The 19920-nt window shown below is 38.8% G+C and overlaps 1 protein-coding gene across 1 annotated transcript in view; it reads left to right on the top strand.

Annotated features, from left to right (window-relative positions):
- The first annotated feature begins 208 nt into the window (after positions 1-208).
- Positions 209-19920, top strand: part of ORC4 (origin recognition complex subunit 4) — a 91115-nt gene continuing 71403 nt past the window's right edge. Inside the window, exon 1 of the mRNA XM_052662044.1 lies at positions 209-336. The gene's annotated coding sequence lies outside the window, so the exon portion shown is untranslated. The remainder of the gene's footprint in view (positions 337-19920) is intronic.

The following is a 19920-nucleotide window of genomic DNA, read 5'->3' on the forward strand; positions in this document are numbered from 1 at the left end:
TCCCAGAAGGCTCCGAGGCGATCGCGACCCGGAAGACATTGTAGCAGGGGGTAGAGAGGCGGGGGCGGAGAGTAGGAGGAAGTCGCTACTCTTTAACACCCCCAGTCTCCTCCTCCCTCCTAAGGGAAAGTGGAGGAACGGAAGTGGGCGTGGACGGAGGCTAAAGGAGGTCACGTGTTTGGGCGGGAGAGGGGCGGGGTGGGGAGGCGGTGCCTGCGCGGGGCATGCCGGGAGTCGGTGAATTCGTTGGCAGCTGCGGGTGAAGCAGAGCCGAGAACGCTGCGAGAGGAACCTGTGAAGCGGTTCCCACCGTCTCCGGAATCCGGCTCTGCCCTGGTAAGAGATAACTTTTCCGTGAGAGGTAACCTGGAGTGGACTAGCCTCAAAACGTAAGCCTTGGGCGCCTGTGGCGAAAGGCGAATCGAAAAGGAGAGGACGGAACGCTTTAGAGACTGGGAATGCGGGAAGGGGGGCAGGCTTGTCTAGGCCAGACAGGCCAGAATCTAGGCGGGCTCCTTCCGTCTCGTGGCTTCCCTCTGAGCCAGCCGGCGGCGAATCCTGGACGAGCGTAGGGAGCGTAGATGAGCTCATGAACCTAAATCTGTGGCATGTGGTGACTACACTCGGTGATGGTGAGAAATGTGATGGTCCAGGTGTAAGAGAGAAATGGGATCTCAGAACCCTCAGCAGATGACTCTGTTAACTGCTTCTTCACCTCACGGTGGGGCACCTGTCCAGGGAGAGAAACAAGCTGTGTGAATTTTGGCAACTTCTGTCATTGGATGTATTGTTTATATTGGGTGTTACTACCATCAGTCCTTATTTCGTTAACCTCACAGAAATTCTGGAGTGGCTTTGAGGAGGGAGCAAGCAGGCAGTTGGTTCTTAAGTAGAATTTCCCTCCGTGTCTCGCGTGGTTTCCGCAACAAAATGCTTGTAGCATTTCTCAGAAGGGGGGTATGGAATTGTGTAATTCTTGATATTGTCTTAGTAATCGTTGATAGAGAAGTGGACATCATCAAACGTTTCCCTTTAGTGTAGATGCGAGATTTTTAAAAGGATGTTTTTAGTTTCTTTGGTTACTAGCCTCAGATTTAGAGCCGTTGGTTTCTCAAATGATACTGTTTTTGCTGGAAGTAATAGTTCTCTCATGTTAATTCAGAGTGTTTAAAAAAGACGAGTTTTCATTAATAATTGTTTTAAGTAAAATAGCATAGTTTCTTTCTCACATTCTGTCCATAAAATCATAAATAAAACCATTTCAGTCTTTCAGTTATGATTTTTTGTAAACGTTTTTTTTAAACCCAAGACTCTGAAATTCCTCATGTTTATTGTGTTTGTATTACTTAATTCTGTAGTGATTTCTTTTAGGGTATGCTATCAGGTAAAGTTACTGCTTAGTCGTCTTGTATGTTTTGACACTGAATTTTGTTTATGCACCACTGACTAGTGCTTTTACCACTTTCCGTGTGTGCAATAATCCTGTCAAATGGAATAAAAACTGGACTCTGGTGCCTTAAAGTTTTGTTTCTATTGAAACCAAATATATGACACTTTAGAACAAAAAAATTATAGCAGAGCCATAAAAGTGCCATAGATAAACTTTAAATCGTTTTTTTGCGTCAAAACACTAAATGTGCAAAAGAGTGTGCAAATCATAGTTATAAAATATAATGATTAGTTCTAATGATTAGTAAACAGAATGTGGAAAAATGCACAAGCCACAGATATACAGTATAATGAATAATTGTGAACACAGTATTCTGTATCAAAATGAAGAATTAGAACATTGCTGTCCCCTTCACTTTTATTTCAAGTATTTTTTAACCACCTTTGTCAGCATTCCTAAACAATATAGATTGGTTTTACCTTTTTTAAAAAAAAAATATCCTGTATGTAACTGAATTACATGTTATGTATCATTTTCAGTCAGTCCTGTTAAGTCTAGTTCATGTATTTTCATTGCTGGTAGTAATGTTTATAAGTAAGTATAGTGTAGTAAGTCATTTTGTGAATGTACACAATTAATTTAACTAGTCTAGTATTATGGACATTTGGATTGTGGCTAGTTTTTAGCACTTAGAAATAGTACAACTCTGTAATCTTAAGCATGCATTTTATATACGTAGCATGCATTTCTGCAGAATGTAGACTATGCCAAACTTTTTAAAGTGAATATATCAATTTATACTCCCCCCAACAATGTATGATAGATCCTTTTTTCTACAGTTTTGAAAACAGTTGGTAGTTTTTGTTTTTGCCAATCTGATGAAGCTAGCTTTATGTTATTATTTTAATTTGCAGTTCCTGATTGTTAATGGGGTTGAGCAGTTTTCCAAAAATTTATTGGCTATTTGAGAGTTGAATGTTGTGAGGCCTTATGTTCCTGAAACTGTCTTTACTGTACTCTGTTAGTTTGACTGGGTGTAGAATTCTAAATTGGTAATGTTTCTCTTCAGATTTGAGGAGAAATTCTTAGTCTTTAATAAAAATTTGACTCCTTTCTTGTTTTTAATGCTGCATTTCACTTTCTTCTCCCCTATGGAAGCTTCTGCAACCTTTTTGTTTGAAGCTTATAGATTCTTATCTTTGTTTTATACAGTGTTCTGAAACATCACAGTAATGTGAGATAATTCATGAGTCCATAGAAATTTATATACATTTCATGAGTTCTTTCAGCCTAGCAACCTGTATCCCTCAGCTCTAAAGTTCGTGATTCATTTTCTGTAATTTCCCTACCTCAGTGTTTCTTGTACCTGCAATTAGACATTATACTGTTGGACCTATTTCCTTTCTCCCATTTTTCATATTTTTCCAGTTTTTTGCTTTACACTTTCTGGGAAATGTACTTGATTTTTCAAACCTTGGGACTTTCATTTCTCCTATTGTTTTTTTTTTTATTTTCAGTACCATTTTTTGATCTTGGTATTTTTCCCCCCCCCACGGCATTTCTAGTATTTTTTCTCTTTATGGATTTAAAGTTTTGTTTTGAGGTTTATTCTCCCTGCGCACTCTGTGTTTTCTAAGTTATTCTTTGTGTTGATGTATTTTAGTCTCACTTTAGGGGCTTTCCTTGGCTCTGTTGTGATCCTTGATTGTATTCAAATTTTTGTAAGGAACGTTGGAAACTTATTTCATGCCTCTCTTAACTTAGCTAAGGTTTGCTAGCTGTTGATGGTTCTCACTGTGGAAAAATTTGGCTGGGAAACCCAAATATCAATTTCCTTAAAGTTCCTTTAGGTATTTGGAAGTTTTTTTTCTCTTGGGCTAGTAAGAGTCCAACAAGAAGGATTGTCTAATTTTCTGCCTTAGAGTCAGTGGTTCTTAGCTGTTTCAATATGATCTCCCCAAGACATTTGTCAGTGTCTCAGAGACACATTTGGTTATCAGAAATGGGTTGCTACAGAAAACCACTGGATAGATGCTGCAGGTGCTGTTGAACATCCTACACTGCATAGGGAAGCCACTCACAACGGAGAAATTACCCAGTTCTAAAGGTCAGTATTGCCTCTTGCTCCTGGTATACGGTATCAAGGTATAAGCCTGATTTCCAGTGCTCTGAGAACCAGGTGAAAACAGAGTTCAGGAATCTCAGCATTCTTTTTTTTTTTTTTAATTCTTTGATACTCTCACCCTCTACTGTGCTTGCTGTCTCTTCTTGTAGGATCTTTCTGTATTATCCTCTCTGGAACCACTTGTCTTCTGATGGAGTGGAGTAAGGGATTCTGCTTAATTTTGATCATTTTAGTACTGCAGGCCTTTTGGAGATGGTTTTGTCAATGAATTTTAACCCAAACTAAAATACTGGCTATGTTATGTGTTTATCTTATTTGAACAGGATTGGCTGATGAGTCTAGATAGCCTTGTACATTGTACTAATGCTTTCTGGGAAAATAAGATATGAGTTGAACATTATCAACTAGGAGGTGGATGAAACTTGGTATAGATAGTTGGCTTCCCTGGTAAAGAATATAAAGTTGGTAAAGAATCTGCCTACAGTACAGGAGACCCAGGTTCAATCCCTAGATTGGGAAGATCCCCTGAAGAAGTGAATGGCTACCCACTCCAATGTTCTTGCCTGGAGAATTCCATGGGCAGAGGAACCTGAAGGACTACAGTCCATGGGATAGCAAAGAGTCAGACATGAGTAAGCAACTAACACTTTCACTCTCACGTTCCTCATTTTTTTACTACTTCAATTTGTTTCCCCCTTTTCACTCCTAGTGTGGCTTAGATAGTTATCTTCACACAAGCATGTGTTGAGATTGCTAATTTTTTCTAATATTTTCCCCTTAATCTCACATAGTTCTCTTTCTTTCTCTTCACCTCCAATAAAGTCTTTGTTTTTTGTATTTTATACTGCTGCTTTGATTAATAATGGAATTGAGATTACTGTGACGTTTTGTGTAATGAAGTAGAAGATGGAAGTCAGATTTGACAAGATTAAAATTCTAAGTGTGTTAGTTTTCTTTGGACACACTCATGCACGTTTTCAGTTTTCCTTAATCTTTCCACAGTGTATAAAAATAAACACTTTTTATATGGATGACCCAGAAATGTCAACTTATACTGCTCTTTTAAAATAATCACTTCTCCTAATAGTTCCATATATATCTACATCAACTTACTTTATAATGAATAAATACCTAAAATATTTTCTCTAAAACCTGTTGGTTTGTATTATGTCCAGCTGTGTTATAGCAGCACTTTGATGCAATGTCTGATGGCATAATGTATTTAAAAAATTATGTTGAAATAATTATCTGTGACATAACTTTTTAAAAGTTAAAATTTTGTTGTTATAGTTACTACTGATTACTTTGTATTCTCAAATCATAAGATACATTAAGTATGCAACATGATTATTTTTTAAGTTCCCCACAATTAATATAAATTCAGTGTAAAAGTAAAAACTGAAATTCACCTATAATCTCTACACTCATAAATAATTCTGTTAAGATGTTGATATATGTTATTTCAGTATTTTTTTGCCTATTTCTGTACATTTATTAACAAAACTGGATTATAGAGTTTTGTTGTATACTTTTAAAAGAAATAATATTTAGCTAGCATCTTTCCATTGTATTACATACTTGTATAAAATATTATGATACTTATTTGCTTTATATTACAGAAATCTGCCAGCCTCTGGGAGCTGTGTTCCTGTATAATGCCCTGATCAGTGTTACTTCTCTTTAAAATAAAATATTAAAAAATTTCGCTTTCCTATGTAAATGCTCTTCCAGCATCTGATTTTTAAAAACAACAACAAACAGATGAATTAATCTTAAAGTAGCTTTAGAGTAGCTAGCATTTCCCTTGAATTAGCTTTCATTGTTTTGCAGATATTCCTGTAGGGTAACAATCTGCTAAAGCAGATTTTGCCTGTACATTTTTTTTTTCTTCATTTTATAGATTATCTGTCTTACTGACTTAGACTGCCTTTGTTCTTACATTTCATTTTCACAAATCTTTTATAAGATTTTATTCCCACCTGATATTTTCACAGATTTTGACTTTGAGTGTGCCTTTTTTTCTTTCTTTTAAATTTTTTAACGAATATGGGGGTTTTGATTTGTTTTCCAGAAAAATTGGGTATACAGTACAGTGAATTGCTATATAGCCACATTCACCCAGCTCATCTTACTATAACCTAGTTTCCTTTATTATTAATATCTTACCTTAGTGTGGTACATTTGTTGCAATTGATGAACCACTATTGATATATAATTATTAATCAAAGTTTATAGCTCACATTAAGGTTCCCTCCTTGAATTTAACATTATGGGTTCTGACAAATGTGTAATGACATATATCTGCCCTGACGGTATCATACAGAATAGTTTAACTTCTCTAAAAGTCCCTTGTGTTCTGTTCTCCCATTCATGCCTTGAACTCTTGGCAACTAATGATTTTTTCATGATCTCCCTAGTTTTGCTTTTTCAAAATTGTCATATAGTTGGAATCATACAGTGTCTACCTTTTTCAGATTGGCTTTTTCCCTTGGCAATATGCCTCCCAAGTCTTTTCCATTTCTTTTCATGACTTGATAGCTCAGTTCATTTTAGCACTGAATATTTCATCTGATGAATGTATCACAGTTTGTTTATCCATATACCCACTGAAGGACATCTTGGTCTTCCAGATTTTGGCATTTATGACAGAAGTTGTCATAAACATTCAGATGCAAGTCTTTGTGTGGACAAAAGTTTTTAATTCACCTGGGTAAAATAACAACGTTCCTGATTGTTAGATTATGTGATAAGTACATTTAGTTTTGTAAGAAACTTCCGAACTGCCTACCAAAGTGAGTGTACGTACCATTTTGCACTCCAGTCAGCAGTAAATCAGAATTCTAATTACTTCATGTCATCCTAGCATTGGAGAAGGCAATGGCACCGCCACTCCAGTACTCTTGCCTGGAAAATCCCATGGGTGGAGGAGCCTGGTAGGCTGCAGACCATGGGGTCGCTAAGAGTCGGACACAACTGAGCGACTTCACTTTCACGCATTGGAGAAGGAAATGGCAACCCTCTCCAGTGTTCTTGCCTGGAGAATCCCAGGGATGACGGAGCCTGATGGGCTGCCATCTATGGGGTCACACAGAGTTGGACATGACTGAAGCGACTTAGCAGCAGCAGCATCCTAGCATTTGATCCAAACAATCCATTGTTTTGGATTTAGTCACTTAATTTGTTTATTGGCTGTGCTTTCTCTAATTGTGGCATGCAGGTACTACTTTTCATGGTGGTGTATGAACTTCTCATTGCAGTGGCTTCTATTGTTGTGCATCACAGGCTCTAGGCGTGTGGACTCGAGGGTACTTGAGCTTTAGTAGTTGCAGTACACAGGCTCAGTAGTTGTGGGCCACAAGCCTAGTTGCTCCAAGACGTGGAATTTTCCCAGACCGGGAATCAGTGTCCTCAACATTAGCAGGCAGATTTTTATCCACTTCACCAATGGGAAGTTCTGGATTTAATCATTCTTACAGGTATAGATTGTCGTTTTGATCCCCAGTGATAAATGAACACAGGAGTCACATCTCTGGATCACATAGTAACTTTATTTTTCCTTTTTTAAGGACTCTACATACTGTTCTCCATGCTGGCTGTGGAACTTACATTCCCACAAACAATGTAAGGGGATTCCCTTTTCTACACACCATTTCCAACATTTATTGCTTGTAAACTGTTGTTGATAGCCATTCTGACCTATGTGAGGTGATAACTCGTTTTCTGTCACTCAGGTGTGTCTAACTCTGCAACCCCATGGACTGCAGCATGCCAGGATTCCAAGTCCTTCACCATCTCCCGAACTCATGTCCATTGAGTTGGTGATGCCATTCTTCATCATCTCATCTCTGTTGTCTTCTTCTCCTCCTCCCTTCAATCTTTCCCAGCATCAGGGTCTTTTCCAGTGAGTCAGCTGTTTGCATCAGGTGGCCAGATATTGGAGCTTCAGGATCAGTTCTTCCAGTGAATAATAAGGGTTGATTTTCTTCAGGATTGATTGGTTTGACCTCTTTGCTGTTCAAGGGAGTCTTCTCCAGCACCACAGTTCGAGGGCATCAGTTCTTCCGTGTTCCACCTTTTTTATTGTCCAGCTCTCACATCTGTACATGACTACTGGAAAAACTATAGCTTTGACGGTATGGCCGTTTGTCTGGAAAGTCATGTCTCTGCTTTTTAATATGCTGTCTAGGTTTGTCATTGCCTTTCTTCCAAGGAGCAAGTGTCTTTTAATTTCATGGCTGCACTCACCATCCTCAGTGATTTTGGAGCCCAAGAAAATAAAATCCTTCACTGTTTCCATTGTGTCTCCGTTTATTTGCCATGAAGTGATGGGACCTGATGCCATGATCTCATTTTTTGAATGTTGAGTTTTAAGCCAGCTTTTTCACTCTCCTCTTTCACCTTCATCAAGAGGCTCTTTAATTCCCCTTCACTTTCTGTCATAAAGATGGTGTCATCTGCATATCTGAGGTTACTGATATTTCTCCCCACAGTCTTGATTCCAGCTTGTGCTACATCCAGCCTGGCATTTCACATGATGTACTCTGCATAGAAGTTAAATAAGCAGAGTGACAGTGTAAAGCTGGGACATACTTCTTTCTCAGTTTGGAACCAGTCTGTTATTCCGTATCTGGTTCTACTTGTTGGCTGTTTGACCTACATGCAGGTTTCTCAGGAGGTAGATCAGGTGGTCTGTTTTTCCCATCTCTTGAAGAATTTTCCACAGTTTGTTGTGATCTACACATTCAAAGGCTTTAGCATAGTCCATGAAGCAGAAGTAGATGTTTTTCTGGAATTCTATAACTTTTCTATGATCCAATGAATGTTAGCATTTTGATCTCTGGTTCCTCTACCTTTTCAAAATCCAGCTTGTACATCTGGAAGTTCTCATTCACGTAGTATTAAAACCTAGCTTGAAGGAGTATTAGCATTAGTTTGCTAGCATGTGAAATGAGTGCACTTGTGCAGTAATTTGAACATTCTTTTAACATTGCCCTTCTTTGGGATCGGAATGAAAACTGACATTTTCCAGTCCTGTGGCCACTGCTGAGTTTTCCAAATTTGCTGGTATAATGAGTGCTTTAACAGTCTCATCTTTCAGGATTTGAAATAGCTCAACCATCACCTCCACTAGCTTTGTTCATGGTTATGCTTCCTAAGGCCACTTGAACTTCACACTCCAGGATGTCTGGCTCTAGGTGAGTGATCACACCATTGTAGTTATCTGGGTCATTAAGATCTTTCTTGTATAGTTCTTCTGTGTATTCTTGCCACCTCTTCTTAATATCTTCTGCTTCTGTTAGGTCCATACTGTTTCTGTCCTTTATTGTGCAGAAGTCTCTGCATAAAGTAATAGCTCATAAACTGTAGTTTTGAATTTTATTTCTCTAACGGTTGACTGGGTTGAGCATTTTTTCGTGTGCCTGTTGGAGATCTGTGTACCTATTTTGGAGAAACGTCTCTTTAGGTCTTTCGCCTATTTTTTAACTGGGTTTTTGTTTATTTGTTTGTTTTGTGCTATATATTTTGGAAGTTAATCCATTGTCAGTTCCATCATTTGCAAATATATTTTCCTAGTCCGCTTGTCCTTTAATTTTGTTTATGACTTCCTTTGATGTACAAAAGCTTTTAAGTTTAATTAGGTATCATTTGCTTTTTTTTTTTTTTTTGCTCTTATTTCCATTGCTCTAAAAGTGAAAGTGAAGTCCCTCAGTTGTGTTTGTGTCTCTTCTAGACCCCATGGACTGTAGCCTACCAGGCTCCTCTGCCCATGGGATTTTCCAGGCAAGAATACTGGAGTGGGTTGCCGTTTCCTTCTCCAGGGGATCGTCCCAACCCAGGGAGCGAACCTGGGTCTCCCACATTGTAGGCAGATGCTTTACCATCTGAGCCACCAGGGAAGTCCATTACTCTAGGAGATCCAAAAAATATTGTTGCTAATTTTATGTCAGAGTGTTCTGCCTATGTTTTCCTCTTTAACCCATTTTGAACTTATTTTGTATATGATTTTAGAGAATGTTCTAATTTAATTCTTCTGCATGTAGCTGTCTAGCTTTCCCACTTCCAATTGCTGAAGAGACTTTCTCCAGTATATATTCTTGCCTCCTTTGTCATAGATTAATTAATCAGGCTAATGCCCAGAGGTGTGGGCATTTATTTCTGGACTTTCTATCCTGCTCCATTTACCTGTGTGTCTCTGTTTGTGCTAGTACAGTACTGTTTTCACTGCTGTATTTTTGTAACATAGTCTGTAGTCAAGGAGCATGATTCCTCTAAGTATTCTTTCTTAAGATTGTTTTTGCTCTTTAGGGTCTTTTATGTTTCCATGCGATGCTTAAAATTGTTTATTCTAGTTCTGTGAAAAATACCATTGGTAATTTAATAGGGATTGAACTGAATCTGTAAAATGCCTTGGGTAGTATGGTCATTTTAACAGTATTGATTCTTCCAATTCAAGAACATGTTAGATCTTTCCATCTTTATGGGTCATCTTCAGTTTATTTCTTCAGTCTTATAGTTTTTGTAGTACAAGTCTTTTGCCTCTTTAGTTAGGTTTATTCCCAGGTATTTTATTGTTTTTGATGTGATGGGAAATGGAATTGTTTCCATTTTAGTGGCGTAAAATTGGTTGTAGTAGTAGTCTCTTATGATCTTTTATATTTTTGTTGTGTCGGTTGTAACTTGTCTGTTTTCGTTCCTGACTTTATTAATTTGGGTCTGCTTTTTCTTGATGAGTCTGGCTAAAAGTTTATTTTATCTTCTCAAAGAACTAGCTTTTAGTTTTCATTTTTATTTATTTTTTAAAATTAGAGGATAAAAAATTACTTTACATCATTGTGATGGTGTTTGTCATATGTCAACATGAATCACCATTAGGTTTATATATGTCCTCACCCTCTTGAAACCCCCTCCTACCTCCTTTTCCATCCCACCCCTCTATCTTGTCACAGAGCATTGGTTTTGTGATCCCAGCATCATACACTGAACTTCCATTAGCTATCTGTTTTACATATGTATATGTTTCAATGTTATTCTCTCAAATCATCCCACTCACTCATTCCCCCACTGTGTCCAAAATGTCTGTGTGTCCTTTGACGCCCTGCAAGTAGGATTATCAATGCTATCTTTGTAGATTCCGTATATATGCATTAATACATGACATTGTCTTTCTGACTTACTTCACTTTGTATAATAGGGTCTATGTTCATTCACCTCATTAGAACTGACTCAAATGCATTTCTTTTCTTAGCTGAGTAATATTCCATTTTGTATATGTACCACAACTTCCTTATCTATTCTGTTGATGGACATCTAAGTTACTTCCATGTCCTGGCTATTGTAAATAGTGCTGCAATGAACATTAGGGTACATGTAGTTAAATGTTCCCAAATATGTCAGTTACCAGTGTCTTATGTCCCCAGGGTGAGCTGCAGCCTCTGGCTGTCTCTGGAGGAGACTCTGAGATCATTAAGTAGGTCTGACCCTGGCTTTGTCAAGTTACTGTTTTTGTGCTGGATCCCAGTGCGCATGGTTTTTTGTATTCACCTTTCAAGAATTTCTCCCAGCCCTGTGGAGCTTGTGCAATTAAACCTGCTTGCCTTCAAAGCCAAATGCTCTCCAGGCTCATCTTCCTGGTGCTGGACCCCTGGGCTTGGGAGCGGACATGGAACTCAACTCTCATGCCTATGGTAGAACCTGTGCAATATAATTATTCTCCATTTTGTGGGTCACCTACCTGGGGGAAATGTGATTTGATTATATCACAAGTCTGCCTTTCTACCCATCTTGTGGCTCCTTCTTTATGTCTTTAGTTGTAGAAGGTCTTTTTTGGCAGGTTCCAATCTTTTTCATATATGATTGTTCCTGCAGTTAGTGTGATTTTGGTGTTCTCATGAGAGGAAGTAAGCTCAGGATCTTTGTACTCTGCCATCTTGGCCACTCTCTCCTCCAAGTTCTTTGACGTTCAAGATGGCATTTGGAAATGGCACTGCTTTTAAGACCTGTGGTGAACACAATGCCATCAGGGCTTTCACTGCAGAGCTTGGATAGCAGACTGGTCTTGCCATAGCCTATGAAGCCTGTGTAGACCAGGTCATCCCCTGGGTATGTAGGCACTAGTCCCTTGCAGCAGAATGCTCTAAAACAGAATATTATCAACGTATGGAAATGCCTCAGTTATCTGGAGATCAGACATTTGGCTGTCTAAGGCATCTGGAATAGCTTTGAACTCAGACATACAAAAAGCGTTGTCATATACAGGTTTTGACTTTTCTTTTGTGACCTTTAAACTCTGTATTGTTATTTTTTTAAGCTATCTTTTTATTATTCATTTCTAGTTTATTTCCATCATGGTATTAGAATATACTTAAACATAATTTCTATTCTTATAAGTTTTAGTTGTATTTATGGCCCAGATTTGGAGAAGGGAATGGCAACCCACTCCAGTATTCTTGCCTGGAGAATCCCATGGACAAGAGCAGCCTGGCAGGCTACAGTCCATGGGGTTGCACAGAGTCGGACACGACTGAGTGACCAGCACACATGGCCCAGAGTACAGTCTGTCTTGGTGAATGTGATGTGTGAACTTCAGAAGAATATGTATTGTCTTATTGGGGAGTTAATTACTTTATCAGTAGTAATGTGTCTTTATTCCTGGTGCTGCTGCTTGCTTAATCTAAATTTAATATAGTTACTTAAACTCTTTTTGGATTATTGTATGTCTTCTTCCATTTCTGTACTTTGTGTCATTATTAAAGGTGATTTCTTATAGAGAACATAAGGTTGTTGCTTGTTTTTTTTTACCTACTATTTTAATTGGTCTATTTATTTAGATCGCTGACATATAAAGTCATTACTGATATAGTAAATGCCTTCTTTGGTTTTAACCAGGCATTTTGCATTCAGGTTCTTTTGCTCTTTCAAGCTATAAATTATACTTTTTAAAAATTTCTTTCAGTGGTTGCTGTAGTATTTGCAGTATAGATTTATAAGCAATCCAGGTCCACTTTCAAATAAAACTATACCTATACTGTTTAACGGACAGTATGTGTCATTTAACAGAATGTTTCCAATTCATCACTTCTGTCCTTTATAACATTCTTTATCTAATCATTACTACATTTTTAGCATATCAATTGTATCCTTTTTTCCTGTGCCACTGTTTTCATTTCTGTTATTTCTTTTTGATTCATTCTTTGGTTACATTGCCTGTCGGTAGTTACCAGTTGTCTGTTTTTCTGTTAGATCCCTTAGCATATTAGTCATAGTTGTTTTCAATTCCTAGTCTGTTAATTCCAAATTCTGTGCCATGTCTGAATATCATTCTATCTCTTCAGTCTCTTCAATCTCTATGTGTTTTTTTCTCCTTTTACTATGCCTTCTAATTTTCTGTTAAAAGCCATACTTGATGTACTAGGTTTAAGAAACTGAGGTAAATAGGTCATTAGTGTGATAATTTTTGTTCCTTTATCTCAAAGGTAGGCTGTGTTTATTGTTTACCTATAGATGTCAGAAGCTAAAATTTCTTGTGTCCTTTTATTTCTGCTCTTTGAATTTCTTTAGCAGTTTCTTAAATAAGGTCTGAGAGTTGTTCTTTCAATTGTAATCCCCTGTTAATGTACCCACTCCCATTTGATGTACTCTGTGACAGGAGGGGAAACATTTCATATTTCTGTAATTTGGTCTCACGTTTTTTGTGTGTTTGTGATAGTCTGTGTGCCTAGGATGTGACCTTCACTAGTGCCTCTCAGCTCCCTTCCTCCACCCTGCAACATAACACACATTAAGCTCTTTAGATGAGCCAAGAAGACTAAAAGGGGCTGCTGCTGCTGCTAAGTCGCTTCAGTTATCTCCGACTCTGTGCGACCCCATAGACAGCAACCCACCAGGCTCCCCCATCCCTGGGATTCTCCAGGCAAGAACACTGAAGTGGGTTGCCATTTCCTTCTCCAATGCATGAAAGTGAAAAAGGAAAGTGAAGTCGCTCAGTTGTGTCTGACTAGTAGCAACCCCATGGTCTGCAGCCTACCAGGCTCTTCCATCCATGGGATTTTCCAGGCAAGAGGACTGGAGTGGGGTGCCATTGCCTTCTCTAGAATTCTATATTTTTTCCCCTCAGGTCATTAAGGCGCTGGTAAATAGTTTCGTATTGGGGCAAGCCCTGTTAAAGAGGACAGAATGCTCTTGGATGTATTTCAGTATTGGTACTTTTCCCTTACACCTTTTGAAGCAAAAGGAGATTTTTCCCTGGTCTTCTCTGAGAACCTAGCAAGGTTCTTGGAGATAAAATTCAGTAAAGTTTGGAGACCTCCCTAAGAATGGGTCCTCTGGGAGTTTTTAACTTAAACTACATTGAGTCTCCAGCAGTTTGTCAATTACATTTTAGGTTTTCATACCCTGGGTCTGGCTTCAGTGTAATTTATGTTTCCTAGCTTCTGCTCCAGTAAGCCGTCAGTCTCTGTATCTGCACATATGTCTCTAATTTTGAAGGAAACAGTTTGTCTTATGGCCTTATTCTCTTACGGATCGACAGCGAGTTGTTGTTTTTTTACTTTGTTCAGCTTTTTTCTTATAAGGACAAGAGTGTCAACCTCCAAGCTTCTTCCATCTAGACAGAGAGGCTTGATCCTTTTTAAACAAAAAATTGCATGTTGTTGTTGCTGTTTCTTCAAGCAAATTCATCAGGACTGTAGTTGAAGAGCAGTTGTGTCTCATTGTGTTTCTATTGTGGAAAAAAAAACACAAAACTGATTTTCTACTGTTGGATATTTTATTGTTCATAGCCAGAGCTACATTAAACATCATTTTAGTTAAGTATTTGTGATGTTCAAGCCGGTTTTAGAAAAGACAGAGGAACCAGAGATCAAATTGCCAACATCCGCTGGATCATGGAAAAAGCAAGAGACTTCCAGAAAAACATCTATTTCTGCCTTATTGACTATGCCAAAGCCTTTGACTGCATGGATCACAAGAAACTGGAAAATTCTGAAAGAGATGGGAATACCAGACCATCTGACCTGCCTCTTGAGAAACCTATATGCAGGTCAGGAAGCAACAGTTAGAACTGGACATGGAACAATAGACTGGTTCCAAATAGGAAAAGGAGTATGTCAAGGCTGTATGTTGTCACCCTGCTTATTTAACTTATAGGCAGAGTACATCATGAGAAACACTGGGCTGGAAGAAGCACAGCTGGAATCAAGATTGCTGGGAGAAATATCAATCACCTCAGATATGCAGATGACACCACCCTTATGGCAGAAAGTGAAGAGGAACTAAAAAGCCTCTTGATGAAAGTGAAAGAGGAGAGTGAAAAAGTTGGCTTGAAGCTCAACATTTAGAAAATGAAGATCATGGCATCCAGTCCCATCACTTCATGGGAAATAGATGGGGAAACAGTGGAAACAGTGTCAGACTTTATTTCTTTGAGCTCCAAAATCACTGCAGATGGTGATTGCAGCCATGAAATTAAAAGACACATACTCCTTGGAAGAAAAGTGATGATCAACCTAGATAGCATATTCAAAAGCAGAGACATTACTTTGCTAACAAAGGTCCGTCTAGTCAAGGTAATGGTTTTTCCAGTGGTCATGTATGGATGTGAGAGTTGGACGGTGAAGAAAGCTGAGCACCGAAGAATTGATGCTTTTGAACTGTGATGTTGGAGAAGACTCCTGAGAGTCCCTTGGACTGCAAGGAGACCCAACCAATCCATTCTAAAGGAGATCAGTCCTGGGTATTCTTTGGAAGGACTGATGCTGAGGCTGAAACTCCAATACTTTGGCCACCTCATGTGAAGAGTTGACTCATTGGAAAAGACCCTGATGCTGGGAGGGATTGGGGGCAGGAGGAGAAGGGGACGACCCAGGATGAGATGGCTGGGTGGCATCACCAATCTCGATGGATGTGAGTTTGAGTGAACTCCGGGAGTTGGTGATGGACAGGGAGGCCTGGCGTGCTGCAATTCATGGGGTCGCAAAGAGTCGGACACAACTGAGCGACTGAACTGAACTGTGCATATCTGTAATTATTTCTTTTGAGTAGATTCTTAAAGTGGAATTGCTGAACAGAAAACAGTGAAATTGTGACTTCTAGTAATGTGTGTTTGTAACATTATTGTGTGTTGGTTCCATTAACCACAATGTCACCAACCCTAAGTATTTGTCTCAACTGAAATGAAACACTTTTGTGTCCCCAAAATGATATCTCATTTAATCTTTTTTATTTAGTTTTAAGAAAGAGCTGCATTTTAAAGATATTTTATTTCTCTAAGTTATTTTTTACTAATATTAGAATAATACTTAATAATTTTAATAAGTGGAATGTTAAACAATGAAACTTTACAGTTTACTACCGTAATATTGTTATAATATATTCCATTCATTAATCACTGAAACGAGCTACTTACAGATGCTTAATTATACAATAAACTCTGATTAACAAATTTGTACATTTCTGTCAATAAACATACATAATTTAACAAAGTAAATAATCATTTTGTTCCAGTGGTTAAATTGATAGTGTGGTTACTTAAGTTGAGCGTTTTCACTTTAAAGAAATCTTACAGTCTAACTTTTATTGGAAAGAGTGGTAATATTTAAACTCATATATAAGAACCACTTAAACTTGGGTTAGTGAGTTTTTGTTGTTTCTTGTTTTCTCTAGAAAGCTATTAAATATTGGTAGTGATAGTAGTGAATATATTGGGCTTCCATGGTGGCACAATGCGAAAGAATCTGCCTGCCAATGCAGGAAATACAAGTTTGAACCCTAGGTTGGGAACATCCCCTGGAGAAGGAAATGACAACCCACTCCAGCAGTTTTGCCTGGGAAATCCTGTGAACAGAGAGTCCTGATGGGCTACAGTCCATGGGATCACAAAAGAGTTGGACACAACTTTGCAAATAACAACAGTGAACATATTGTTCATGATTTTATTTGCAAAACTGTTTATACTGGATTTTTGGTATCTATCCTATGTCAGATTAAAGAACCAGGTTTCTAGCATTTTCAAAGATGCTCTTGTTTACATATTTGCTAATAAATATTTGAGTCAGAGTCTTTGTTTCTCTCTGTGGTTTTGTGTGAGCTTTGTCTTTGGAAGTTTTTTATGCTTTGTCTGGTTTTGTCTCTCCCTTTTGGGGCTTGATTAATTTGCCCAAGTGGCTCATAAAATTCAGAGAAATGTTTTACTTACTAAATAACCAGTTTTTTATGAAAGGATGTAGCTGAGGAACAATCATGTGGAAAAGATACATATAGCAGGGTATGAGGAAGTGGAAGTGGAACTCTGACACCATCTCAGAGTGGCCGCTACACTTCCCAAGTGTTCACATGTTCACCAACCCAGAAGTTCTTTAAAACCAGTATGTTTTGGGATTTTCATGGAGGAGGCTTCATTACATAGTCATGATGAACCATTAACTCCATTTCTCACAATGAATCATTAACTCCTTTCTCCCTACTCAAGAGGGAGGCATGGCCAAAAATTCCAAGCTTCTAATCATGAATTGGTCTTCCTGCTGACTAGCCCTCATGCAGGACACATGCAGGAGCCCATTGAGTCATCTCATTAGAACAAAAGATACTCTTATTACCCAGGAAATCACTGGAGTTTTAGGATCCCTGTGTTAATAACTGGTTTCAGTAACCAAATATTAAAGCAAAAAAAATCCTCCTGGTGCTCTCATCACTTAGAAAATTGCAAGGGTTTCTGAAGCTCTGTGCCAGAGACCAGGGATAAAGACTAAATTTTATCTCACAAATATTGTAAGCTTTTCTCTGTTTTACCTTGGTCATATCCTCTAGATTTGGGGGCATTTTTGTCGTTTTGTTTTTCTTTCTTTTTTTTGAAGAGGAAGTTTACAGTATTCATGACTGATTCTTGGTATCAGCAACTGGCTTATCATTACTTTTATGTTTTTAATAAATTCTGAAGGAGAGGGGTATTACTTATTTGTTGCTATGTAGCAAGCTACTCTAAAATAGTTACAGTCAGTAATTGCTTAAAAAAATATTTATTTTCCCACATAGTTTTTGTGGATCAGGAATTCAGGAACAGCTTAGATAGATACTTGTGGCTCTTGGTGTCTCATGGGTTATAGTTAAGATGTTAGCTGTAGTTGCAGTCATCTGAAGGCTTGACAGGAGGTGGAAAATGTGTATCCGAACTGGTTACCTCATGTTATTGGCAAGTTACTACTGACTCCTCAGTTCCTTACCATGAAGACGTCTTTGTCACGTTGCCTTACTGTCTTCCTTACAAGGCAGCTAGCTTCACCCAGAGCAGGTGATCCAGGGAAAGTCAAAACTTCTATCCTCAGAAGTCACTCTCCATAAATATTCAGTTCAGTTCAGTCGCTCAGTCGTGTCCGACTCTTTGCGACCCCATGAGTTGCAGCTCGCCAGACCTCCCTGTCCATCACCAACTCCCGGAGTTCACTCAGACTCACGTCCATCAAGTCCATGATGCCATCCAGCCATCTCATCCTGGGTCGTCCCCTTCTCCTCCTGCCCCCAATCCCTCCCAGCATCAGAGTCTTTTCCAATGAGTCAACTCTTCGCATGAGGTGGCCAAAGTACTGGAGTTTCAGCTTTAGCATCATTCCTTCCAAAGAACACCCAGGGCTGATCTCCTGCAGTATGGACTGGTTGGATCTCCTTGCAGTCCAAGGGACTCTCAAGAGTCTTCTCCAACACCACAGTTCAAATGCATCAATTCTTTGGTGCTCAGCCTTCTTCATAGTCCAACTCTCACATCCATACATGACCACAGGAAAAACCATAGCCTTGACTAGACGGACCTTAGTCAGCAAAGTAATGTGTCTGCTCTTGAATATACTATCTAGGTTGGTCATAATTTTTTAAGCATCTTTTAATTTCATGGCTGCAGTCACCATCTGCAGTGATTTTGGAGCCCAAAAAAATAAAGTCTGACACTGTTTCTACTGTTTCCCTATCTATTTCCCATGAAGTGATGGGACTGGATGCCATGATCATCATTTTCTAAATGTTGAGCTTTAAGCCAACCTTTTTACTCTCCTCTTTCACTTTCATCAAGAGGCTTTTTAGTTCCTCTTCACTTTCTGCCATAAGGGTGGTGTCATCTGCATATCTGAGGTTATTGATATTTCTCCCGGCAGTCTTGATTCCAGCTTGTGCTTCTTCCAGCCCAGCGTTTCTCATGATGTACTCTGCATATAAGATAAATAAGCAGGGTGACAATATACAGCCTTGACGTACTCCTTTTCCTATTTGGAACTAGTCTATTGTTCCATGTCCAGTTCTAACTGTTGCTTCCTGACCTGCATACAGATGTCTCAAGGGGCAGGTGAGGTGGTCTGGTATTCCCATCTCTTTCAGAATTTTCCACAGTTTATTGTGATCCACACAGTTAAAGGCTTTGGCATAGTCAATAAAGCAGAAATAGATGTTTTTTCTGGAACTCTCTTGCTTTTTCCATGATCCAGCGGATGTTGGCAATTTGATCTCTGGTTCCTCTGCCTTTTCTAAAACCAGCTTCATAAATATTAGGTTAGTGCAAAAGTAATTGTGGTTTTACATTGTTGAAATTTGCCATTTAACTTCAGATACACAGATGGCACCACCCTAATGGCAGAAAGTGAAGAGGAATTAGAGCCTCTATGATAAAGGTGAAAGAGGAGAGTGAAAAAGCCGGCTTAAAACTCAGCATTAAAAAAATTAAGATCATGGCATCCAGTCCCATAACCTCGTGACAGATAGATGGGGAAACAAGGGAAACAGTGACAGACTTTATTTCTTGGGCTCCAAAATCACTGCAAATGGTGACTGCAGCCATGAAATTAAAAGATGCTTGCTTCTTGGAAGGAAAGCTATGACCAAACTAGGCAGCATATTATAAAGCAGAGACATCACTTTGCCAACAAAGGTCTGTATGGTCAAAGCTGTGGTTTTTCCAGTAGTCATGTATGGATGTGAGAGTTTGACCGTAAAGAAGGCAGAGCACTGGAGAATTGATGCTTTGAACTGTGATGTTGGAGAAGGTACTTGAGAGTCCCTTCGACTGCAAGAAGATCAAACCAGTCAATCCTAAGGGAAGTCAACTCTGAATATTCATTAGAAGGACTGATGCTAAAGCTGAAGCTCTAGTACTTTGGCCATCTGATTTAAAGAGCCATCTCATCGGAAAAGACCCTGATCGTGAGAAAGATTGAGGACAGGTGGAGAAGGGGGCGACATGATGAGATGGTTGGATGGCATCATTGACTCAATGAACATGAGTTTGAGCAAACTCGGGAAGATAGTGAAGAACAGGGAAGGCTGGCATGCTGCAGTCCTTGGGATTGCAAAGAGTCAGACATGACTGAGGAACTGAACAATAACAAATTGAGATACATTCTTAAATGTTGTTATGTTATACATCATTTTA

This window comes from Budorcas taxicolor, chromosome 2 (genome assembly GCF_023091745.1).
Source record: "Budorcas taxicolor isolate Tak-1 chromosome 2, Takin1.1, whole genome shotgun sequence".
In the NCBI taxonomy this organism is placed as follows: Eukaryota; Metazoa; Chordata; class Mammalia; order Artiodactyla; family Bovidae; genus Budorcas; species Budorcas taxicolor.